This window comes from Mauremys reevesii, linkage group 1 (genome assembly GCF_016161935.1).
Source record: "Mauremys reevesii isolate NIE-2019 linkage group 1, ASM1616193v1, whole genome shotgun sequence".
NCBI classification, from domain to species: Eukaryota; Metazoa; Chordata; order Testudines; family Geoemydidae; genus Mauremys; species Mauremys reevesii.
The window spans coordinates 39,379,315-39,390,806 of NC_052623.1; the positions used below are offsets into that span (position 1 = coordinate 39,379,315).

General features: G+C 43.1%; 1 long non-coding RNA gene across 2 annotated transcripts; it reads right to left on the bottom strand.

Moving 5' to 3' along the window:
* Positions 1-1,941: 1,941 nt before the first annotated feature.
* Positions 1,942-9,258, bottom strand: LOC120385154. Of its 2 annotated transcripts, XR_005589307.1 has the most exons (4): positions 8,701-9,258; positions 7,796-7,991; positions 4,403-4,641; positions 1,942-2,921 (listed from the first exon to the last, which is right to left on the bottom strand). It is a non-coding gene; the product is annotated as an uncharacterized LOC120385154 (long non-coding RNA). The 2 variants fall into 2 exon arrangements; XR_005589304.1 differs by lacking the exon at positions 4,403-4,641.
* Positions 9,259-11,492: the final 2,234 nt, after the last annotated feature.

Genomic DNA, 11,492 nt, shown 5'->3' on the forward strand with positions numbered 1-11,492 from the left:
CTCTCTCCTGCTCACGTATGCCAGAGGGAGAACGGGGGGGACACAGCAGCCCTGTGGAGGCTACTCAATCCCAGCCCTGAGTAGTTACCCACAGTATGAGCCCATGCAGCATCATAAGGGGGTGACTTGAGCCCCAGCAGAGATGCACAAGCCAGCCCCTGATTTGTCCATAAACTAATCCCGAGGGAAAGAGAATTTCTAATTCTCAATGACAAATGTTTGCAACAATTCTACGAGTTATGCTCAGACAATCAGGGAACTAATACATAATATATGAACAACTCTAATGTTGAACATTCGCAATGAACTGTTCACAACAGATTATTGTGAAAATGATTTGGCAAAGAACTTTGATTAATGACCGCAACATTGAGAAAACTGATCTGTTCATGCACAATTCACGAATAGGAAGGAGACTAAATCAATAGAAAAAATAATTTGTTATGAATTAATCACCCGACCTGACTTTTAACAGCTACAGTAAATTCCAGCAGCCACCATCTTCCTTCCCAGGCAGGATCTTTTTCTACAGTGTGCGTGACCCAATCAGAATGGCAATATAAGGAAATAAATGAAATACCACTGTTATGTATGGGCCTGCAGAGTCCACAGAATTGTATGTCAGCTAATGCAGAGGGAGATTAGCTCATTTTTCAATGTTTTCCCAAATGTCACAGAAAGATTCCTAACATTTCAGCTCACCCCTGTTCTCAAGGTAGGTTTTGTGGTACCAGGAGGAAAGTACTGTTTGAGCAGGTCTCCAGCAGCATGCAAGGCAGAGACCAGCCTGTCATCCTCACTCACTACATAGCAACACTGCTGACAGGTTACCATGGAGTCCGGGCAAAGATGATTGTTGGTAAACTGTGAACCTATCTGTTTTTTCACATCCTCTAAAATATAAGTTGCTGGCTGATTTGGTTTCTTGAACCCACTTAGATGCTGAGTGGCCAATTTCTATAAACTTTACAAGCTAGGACTAGCACGAAAAGAACCCCATTTAAAAAAAAAATAGTGGGACAAATCCTAAGCAGTCACCAAGGAGTGCTTAGTGTAACTCAAAGATCGTTATACAGCACTACTGGACTCTCCCAATTCTCGGGCTTTTCTGAGCTAATATTGTCCCCAGGTGCAAGTCAGAGCAACCTAGAGGCTGCTCTTGTCTACTTGAGCTACCACCAATCCTAAGGGGCCACTACAGCAGTTAGGAATCTCTGGGGCATAGGCAGGGGTTAAAGTAAAGAGGAGGTAGGGAAACCATAGCTCTGCTGCTTCTGCCAAAAGCAGAAGAAGCAGGAGCTCTTCCCTTTGGCTTGTGCTGCTAAAAATCCAGGAAGAGCTCCCCCCTCTTCCCTGGCTGGATTTCAGTCTATTTAACCAGCAGGTGCAGAGGTGTTCAGCCATGCCACTATCCCCTGGCCATGGTCCATGTGCTGGCTATGACTATGACATAGAAGCCACTACAGAATTTCTGTGGCACCAGAGATCCCACTGCATTGGGAAGCTCCTACTGTGGCTGCCCAAGGCCTAAACTGTACGCAGTTTGAGCACTGATTTAACATCATCAGTTTAGAAATTGATTGGGATAAACTGGTTCAATTCCCTAGTGGGGACATTACTGTCAGATCAAGAGTGGCTCTCTCAATGTTGCTTAAGTCACTATGGAATCAGCCTACACAAAAATCAAAATAGGGCACACTTAATCCTACATAAGGTCTTATCTTATGCCCTGATCAATTACATTGGCCAGCCACATGAGGAGAAGTAATCTCCTCATGTACCATAAGGGGCATAGCAATGAGTTCACAATTATACTATTGTTTCTCTCCTCCTTCTGTTTGACCACACAGTGATACTGATTTTTAAGATCACAATGATTTCCATGTTGACTGACAGATGTCACTTCAGGACAAAGCAATAGGAAAAATTGGGTTAGGGTGTAGGTTTTTATTCCAACATAAATATCTGAAACAACAAGAGAACCCAAATATCCCCACCAAGCACATTTCTCTTGGCACATACATTTCTTTTAAAAATGTTCTCTACTGTGAAATTCCCTCTTTTGTCACTGGGGCATTACAGCTAGATGAGTTACACATTAGCATCTTGAAAGATTAGTGATCCTCTAAATACAGATTTGTAATAGCTCATTAGTGAGAGAAGGTGTTGATAGACTGGTGGGAAATAAACATAATTCAAATCCAAAGGCAATATACTACTCTGAGGTCACATGCTGAACTGCCACTGGTGATAAAGGGCAATATTCAGCCACTAGAAGAAACACCAAGAGACTATAGATTAGCAAATCTGACCTGATCGATACAAGCAAAATCCTAATGAGAGTGGGTCAGAACCTAGCTGGTGTCAATCACCATAGCTTCATTTAACTCAATACAGTTTCTCAGCTGGTATAAATCAGTTCTTCTTCACTGATTTCCATAGGACTATGGAGGTTTACACCAGTTGGAGATCTGACCCAACATTTAAGAAGGACATCAGTACACAGAAAAATATGAATGGTTTCCTCCCCATGGAAGAGAAGAACATTTTTCATAAGTATGAAATCCAGTCAGAAGAGTCCAGAAAATAATGAATGCCATAGATGGATAGGAAATAAATCCTATCTGTTCTGGTCCACGCCCCTTCTCTGGCTTTCCATTTTTCTTGCTTTGCAGAGGGGAGGTTGTAGTTGCATTCCACCATCACAGCTGCTGCAACCCCTGATGGCCTAGCCACCCCTAGGAATCCTGCAGGAGCGGAGGTAAAACCAGGGATGACTCTGCTGGCACTCCCCCCTTGTAGCTGAGCATAGTGGCTCTTTCTGCTCTGGCACCTCTTCCCAATAGTCACTCTGGTCCTATGGTGGCCTCTCTTCTCATCACTCAGCCCTCTGGCCAGGTCATGTTTCAGTTACACCCCTTCTGGAATAAAAAGAAGTACAACTAAAGGACCAAAAGTCTTCCCAACAGAAGAACTTCTTATGCCCCTTCTTGAACTATTACTTGGCCTGCCCTTTAGGCTCAGTCTTCCACCCCACCCTGGGCTTAATAGTCCCCATGTCATAGAATCATAGAATATCAGGGTTGGAAGGGACCTCAGGAGGTCATCTAGTCCAACCCCCTGCTCAAAGCAGGACCAACTCCCAACTAAATCATCCCAGCCAGAGCTTTGTCAAGCCTGACCTTAAAAACCTCTAAAGAAGGAGATTCCACCACCTCCCTAGGTAACCAATTCCAGTGCTTTACCACCCTCCTAGTGAAAAAGTTTTTCCTAATATCCAACCTAAACCTCCCCCTCTGCAACTTGAGACCATTACTCCTTGTTCTGTCATCTGCTACCACTGAGAACAGTCTAGATCCATCCTCTTTCGAACCCTCTTTCAGGTAGTTGAAAGCAGCTATCAAATCCCCCCTCATTCTTCTCTTCTGCAGACTAAACAATCCCAGTTCTCTCAGCCTCTCCTCATAAGTCATGTGCTCCAGCCCCCTAATCATTTTTGTTGCCCTCCGCTGGACTCTTTCCAATTTTTCCACATCCTTCTTGTAGCGTGGGACCCAAAACTGGACACAGTACTCCAGATGAGGCCTCACCAATGTCGAATAGAGGGGAATGATCACATCCCTCGATCTGCTGGCAATGCCCCTACTTATACAGCCCAAAATGCCATTAGCCTTCTTGGCAACAAGGGCACACTATTGACTCATATCCAGCTTCTTGTCCACTGTAACCCCTAGGTCCTTTTCTGCAGAACTGCTTCCTAGCCATTCAGTCCCTAGTCTGTAACAGTGAATGGGATTCTTCCATCCTAAGTGCAGGACTCTGCACTCGTCCTTGTTGAACCTCAGGTTTCTTTTGGCCCAATCCTCTAATTTGTCTAGGTCCCTCTGTATCCTATCCCTACCCTCCAGCGTATCTACCACTCCTCCCAGTTTAGTGTCATCTGCAAACTTGCTGAGAGTGCAGTCCACACCATCCTCCAGATCATTAATGAAGATATTGAACAAAACCAGCCCCAAGATCGACTCTTGGGGGACTCTGATTGAAACTGGAGTCAGGCTTGTTCATCCCTTCCTCAAGGCTGGTAGGGGAACCCAGGCCCACCCTCTGCTTCAAGCTCTGGCCCAGGGACCCTGTACTGAGGAGCTAGCTGTGCTCCTTCAGACATGTTGCTATTTCCTGGGCCACTTCCTACCTCTGAGCACCTTTCCTGCTTCCCTACACAACTGTGCACATAGTAGCCTCTCCTAGCTGCCTCTTTCTTTGCTCAAACACCAACCAAGAGAGGACTTCCTCTCTGCACCTTGTCCCCTTCTCAGTACCCACCACAGAGATTCAGGACGTCCCTGTGGCCTTCTTCAGTCTGCCTTTCCTAGGGCCTTCCCAGAGAGAGAGAACTTCCTACCTCCTCTCTCCTGGCCTTCTCTGTCCTGGGCCCCTCTCCTGGGCCTCCCATTTAGCTTTCCATTTCCTTCTTGTATGAAAGGCCGAGCTCCTTCCCAGTTAGGTCCGATATCATGCCCAACACACCCTCCAGGTACACCAAGATGGGACTCCTCATCTCTCAGATACCTGTTAGCCCTTTGTTCACGTGTGTGGGGTACATAGTGGATTTCAAGTTTAATATGAATCAACAGCATGACACTGTTGCAAAAAAAAACAAAACGCAATCAGATTACTCGTTCAAAGTGCTTATCTGCTTTCCTGACATGTACTGGTGCTATGGAGCCTCAAGGCTCACTTTGCCAATTTCTGGGGGAATTCAGAAGAGATGCTTTGTCTACAGCACCTTCTCTGAAGTGTTGTGGCAGCTGACAAAGAGGATGCAACCTAGAGCTTGGTGGAAATTGACTTGGGAGGAGAAAATGGGTGTCCACAGTAGCACTACAGCAACAATACCAAAATAAAAAGAGAAGACAACTAGTGGGGAAAGTGATAGCTCTTAATTTTACTTAGAGAAAAGTAGCTGGTGAGGTTCTTAGGGGGCCTTTGTGACCATAACCCACTAAATATATTACTGAATTGATCCTCAAACACCTCTTTGAGGTAGATGGGAAACAGAGGAACAGACTGAGAACAGGCTTAACATTAAGTACGAGTGATCCCTTCCTTGTTTTGGCAAACATTTAAGCAGGTACTTAACTCTAAGCATCTTCTTAAATCCCATAGGGTATGTCTACACTGCAGCTGGGAGCAAGCCTCCCAGAGTGGGTAGACAGACTTGTGCTAGCAGGGATTGAGCTAGTGTGTTAAGAAGAGCAGCGTGGGCACTGAGACTCCAGCAATAGCTCACAATCTCAAGTGCACCTGTCCCGTTGATTATGTGGTTAACCTTAGTCTCCACCATAGCTTCAACGTTCACACTGATATTTTTAGTGTGCTAGCTTCAGTACCGCTGGCAGACTGAGGAAGAGGCTTAGGAGCACCTGGCCTAAGACCAGGTGACCGAAGCACTAAGACCTTGTGGAGCTCTGACCCCGTCAAACATACAGCTGCTCTGCCCAGTGGAACCTGGGACAGGATGCCACACAGGGTCCATGAGGGGGCACTCTTAGAGACTGCAACTTGGACTATAGACACCCCAAACTGAAGGGACCATGGTAGGAAGTAGCCCAGAGCAGTGAATATAGACTCCCTGCTGGGAGGTCCCCTGCCCAGGGGTTGAGTTACACAGGGTTTTGGGCTGGAAACTGGTGGATTGGGAGGGCCTGTGTCCCCCTCCCTTCCTGCCTTAAAGACTGAGGCACCTTGAGCAAGCAGGGGGCCAAAATCAAGTGCTCCAATCACCAGGCTGCCCAGCTTTCCAAGTCCCCTGTTACACAGGCACTAAGAGCTCCCTAGTGTGCCTTGATCTACTGCTGACAGCAGTCCTGGTTTACATCCCAGCTTGCTGTGCTATAACACTCTGTACAGACAAGCCCTAAATTTCTAGCTGGTAGAATTGTGAAGACAAGAGTCAAAACATGGAGCGTGAATACCTAATGCAGTGATGTCAGCCTGAGTTTTCAGACAGCCTGAAACAACACCTCTGAGGTGTAAACTGTCCTATTCATTTGAATGGGTACTAATGCTGAGGCTAATGATAATAATGGTGACATCTGAAAGTATCACCTATTGGGATGCTTATGCAAGCATTTAAGAAAAAAGTAGTAGTAGCATAAGTGGTTGGAAAACTGTTCCCAGAGAGTAATTATCAGTGGTTCACAGTCAAAATGGAAGGGCATATCAAATGGGGTCCTGCAGGATTCAGTTCTGGATCCGGTTCTGTTCAGTATCTTCATCAATTATTTAGATAATGGCATACAGAGTACACTTATAAAGTTTGCAAATGATACCAAGCTGGGAGGGGTTGCAAGTGTTTTGGAGGACAGGACTAAAATTCAAAACGATCTGGACAAACTGGAGAAATGGTCTCAAATAAATAGGATGAAATTCAATAAGTACAAATGCCAAGTATTCCACTTCGGAAGGAACAATCAGTTGCACACATACAAAATGGGAAATGACTGCCTAGGAAGGAGTATTGGGGAAAGGATTCTAGGCCACATAGTGGATTTCAAATTTAATGAGTCAACAGCATGACACTGTTGCAAAAAAAAAAAAAAAAAAAAAAAGCAATCATCATTCTGGAAATGTATTAGCAGGCTTGTTGTAAGCAACACAAGTAGTAATTCTTCCGCTCTACTCCGCACTGATTAGGCCTCAACCAGAGTATTGTGTCCAGTTCTGGGTGCCACATTTTAGGAAAGATGTGGACAAACTGGAGAAAGTCCAGAGAAGAGCAACAAAAATTATTAAAGGTCTAGAAAACATGACCTATGAAGGAAGAATGAAAAAAAATTGGGTTTGTTTAGTATGGAGAAGAGAAGACTGAGAGGGGACATAACAGTTTTCAAGTACATAAAAGGTTGTTACAAGAAAGAGAGAAAAATCTCTCTCTCCTTAACCTCTGAGGATAGGACAAGCAGCAACGAGCTTAAATTAGTCTCTACTAACCTCAGTTCCCTACCATTACTAAAAGAATTGTGAAATTTCAATTGTGGTTAACAGTTTGACATCAGATTCCCTTTACTTATGCACGCACTGCAGAGATGAACTGTTTTCTGGCCAGAGATCAACAGAATTGACATAGCTCAATATTTTATCTACCCATCTTTTACACGCCTTTTTGCTTACCACATGGCAGAGTAAATTAAATCTCTCTGTTGTAAGATTCTATTTCAGTATAAATCTCCCCTTTTATCTTAAGCTCTTTATCAAGGCTCTAAACTGTGAATTCTGCTCAGTTATGTCTGTCTGTTCCGATTCACCAGTTCTAAACTTCTTCATGCCAGACAGTATCTGCTTCAGAAGGATCAGAATAATTTAGCAGCTTTGAAAATCCTACCACCATTTATACCAATAGTCAGCTGTCTTAGCAGAAGCAGTAAAAGCCAAGAAGTACTATGCATTTGCTGGCACAGTATCACTTGTGTTAACACTGACTTTTAATTTTGGCTATATACATATTAAAATGAACACTACTCCCATTTCCCTAAGCAGTGGAAACCATTGGCAGAAACTTGTCCTTGTTAAAAAAAAAAAAAAGAAACCACACCACCACACAACTGGAGCAATATGCTCTGCGCATAGTTTTCTAGTCAACAAGAAGGTTAATGCTTCAGACTGCAAATGTTCATGACCATGACCTAGACCAGTGGAAGACTCTAGATAAAAAAGGAACTTTTTTAAAAGGATATTTTTCGTCTTTTGGTTGCCATTGTGCTGGTCATTGACATATCTATTCACAACTACTGACCTCAGTCAAGTCTCCGTGACATCCCTGTCCTCTTGAAACAGCATAAGCAGGCACTCTCCCAGGCAATAGTCATCTCAGAAGCTTCAGAAATCTTCATTCATGCTAGCAAGGTGAAGGATCCAAACCTGAGTCTAGACAGATTCAGTCTACCACACCCTCAGGTTTATGAGAGACTGGAAACAGAGTCCTACATCCACTGAAGTCAATAGGAAAAATTCCCATTAACTGTAAGGCTTAGAACTTCTGACTGAATCAAAGCAGACTTTTGCCAAATGATACAAACACCAGCACGCAGCAGCGGATCAGTGCAAAGATCATGTCTTCGTCTTCTATTGTGATTGCTACAAATAAGGGCAGGTGGGAAATGAAGGAAATTTCCAATGGTAAAATTTCTAATCTTTTCCCTCCCAAGCCAGCGTGAAGGGAAAGTCCCATTTTGAAGAATGATTAAGGAAATCTTCTGTCCTGAAGGAGAGGAAGAGTGACAATGAAGACAGAGGACCAGATTCACTTCTCACACTGGATCTATATTGATGAAACTCCAACCTCAATTAACTTTTATGGAGCTGCTACAGAATTACACCATTGTAAATGAGAGAATTTTAAACATATAAAATAGCGAAGGGTATAGAGAAGGTAGATCAGGGGCTTCTGTTCTCCCTGTCTCATAACACAAGAACAATGGATCATTCAATGAAATTAAAGGATGACACATTCAGAACAGGTAAGAGGAAATACTTCATGTTTGTTTGTTTTTTTTTTAAAAAGCATACACAGACTATGGAACTCATTGCTACAGGACGTCATTAAGGACAAGATTTTAACAATTGAAAAAGGGACTGGACAAGAGAACAACATCTAGAGTTACACTAGTTATGCTAACAACAATTTTGGAAGAGGCTCACCCCTATAGTTTTCTTCAGTTTGCCTCTCCCAAACCCTTTCCAAAGAGGGAGAACCTCCTAGAACTACTTTCCCAGACCCTCTACTGAGTGCTCCACTCTGTTTTATGTATGCACTGCTCCTCCCCACAGCTGGGGTCAGTCATCATAATTAAGTCTCCATATAACATTCAGCTGAGGTAGCTACCAGGTCACAGGGAAGGTTGAGCCTGGCTCACCTTAAAAGGTCAGACTGCCTGTGACATTAACACTCCTGCTGCTAGGAGAAAGGAAAGACATGAACTACAGAGCCTCCTTTAAGTACTAAGGCAGTTTTTTTCACCCAGGTTCTCTGGCTGCTAGGTGTGGACCTTGACTTTCCACTGTTACTGTTATAAAGAAGGAGAGACATGCAACTGCAAAGCCTGTATAAAGCTCTCTAACTCATCCCCGCTTAGCAACATCTTCTACTTGTGACGCTTTCAGTGTTGCCAGGTCTTGTAATCTTATCACAAGCCTTGTGATGTTTGGTATTCCTTCAGTCCCAGCTCCAGGAGTCAGGTGATTATGGGGGAATCAGCTTTCACTGGAATAAAAAAAAATTTCTCTTCGTGGTTGAAGAGAAAGTTTGAAAATGTCAGCCGAAGGGTCTCAGAAACTGGAAGGAAAATAAAAAGAACCCCACAGGTATAAAAATCTCATACTTTTTAAGCCAAGCTGAAGATTTGGGGCAGCCTCAGACCTGGGTGATTTTTGAACATTGAGGTGGCAATATGGGTCTCCGTAGAAGCTGGGGTAGGAAATCACACTGTCCTCTCCTATTATACCTGCGGGAGAGGGAGGTTAAAAACCAAAGTAGCTTCTCTGGGAGAAAGAGAGTGCAGGGTCTAGTCCTGAGCCCAGAGGCTCTCATCCTAAACAAGAAAGTGTTCCCTAGAAGTAAGAGGGTTGTCTACAAATACTGAGACATCTGCTACCCCTACCACATTCTGGAGGATTGGGGGTTGGGCATTGACAAGACTATACAAGCTGATGTTGGTTGCTACTGTGCTGGAATTTAAGGATATTTTATTTTTTAAATGTCAATTCATGCATATTAAATGGTTTTGATAAAAATGTATTTTACCAAGATGAACAAGTGCTACTTACAGTAAATTGTTTTCCTGCAAAAGTATAGCTAGCAGAGAGGGGCACTATGTCATATTAGTGACATTTTTATGACCATAATGTTTCAACTTGAAATTCTCTATGGCTACAGAGTGGCTCAGTTCCTCAAATAAATGCTTCAGCAATACTGATTATAAACCACAGGATTAGTTGGATGTCTGTGATGTGCTTGCTGAAATGAAAAGGAAAAAATGTTCATCAAACGTCCTGACATAATATACCTTTCTCCTCCAAACCTATCAAATGGTTAGCATCAATACTCAATTACTGCATTAGATTTGGAATTTTCAATCTCAGTATTTTTAAAGGTTAATATTGCTGAGATGCAATCTTGGCTTCAATTAATACAGCATTATATATCTTTGTTATTAATATTTTACCAGTTTGGAATTAACCCAATATTTACTGAATTCTTTAGATTTTTTAAAAAACCTTTGGGGGGTTTTCCCATAATTTGACTTTTATAGAAATACAGCTATAACCTGTGACAAAGTAACATTAGCTCAGGAGTGGAATGTATCAGATTCTTTTGCTATGTCTCTACCCCTCATAGGAAGTGTCATGCCAAGTCCCATGCCAGGACTTTACCCGATATCCAGTGTCTAGGGTGTTAGAAATAGATGTGATGCCTTGGACTGGGGTCCAATGGCTCTTTGGGTGGAAGTCTGAGATCCCATAGCATCTAAAGCTTTGTGTAAGCTGTGTCTGATGTAACAACTTAATGCAAGTCTTTAAATTTAACCACAGGAGTCAGTCTTTGCAGGATGGGGGACATAATGTATCAAAATCAAGCTAGAAAAAGGGGAGTTTCAGCCATATAAAAATATGAGACCTGATTCAGTACTTTATCCCTCCAATACATGCTGGTGTAACTCCACTGGAATCAATAGACTCATATCAGTGTAAAACTGGAATGATCCGGTGGTGAATGGGGCCCATGAGATCTCGATAAATAGCCATGTTAGAAGAGGCGTAGTCAAGTAATGTTAAACATGACAGGATTAACTTGGTGCTTCTACCCAGGTCAGGTCTCCTAAGCATGGACCATAAGCCCCACAGAGGGGAATCAAATTATCCTTAAACTGCACATTCGCTATTTAGTTAAAGTGTGTATCTTCTACCTTCTTACAAAAATAAAACACACATAACCATACTCAGTGTCTGAAGGAAAATGGATATTCTTGGGGGGGGCGGGACTTTAATAAACACTTTACTTACCATTTGTGTGAAGAGATGGTATTCTTTCAGTGCAGAAAACATAGCATGAGAAAATTGTGAATAAAGTTAGGTGCACCCATCTTGGCTTACTGATGAAATCATGCCACTTCAGCTTCCCTGGCATGGTCATACAATGCCATTCTCTCCTCTGAGTTTGTGGGATAGCTCAGTGGTTTGAGCATTGGCCTGCTAAACCCAGGGTTGCGAGTTCAATCCTTGAGGAGGCCACTTTGGGATCAGGGACAAAAATCAGTACTTAGTCCTGCTAGTGAAGGCAGGGGGCTAGACTCAATGACCTTTCTGGGTCCCTTCCAGCTCTATGAGATAGGTATAAGACAATATCTTGTGGACAAATCATAGGGACAGTGATCTTGTGCTCTACCTGAACACATCAGGCTATGCTCAGGTGAATTACATAGGGGTTCATTCCC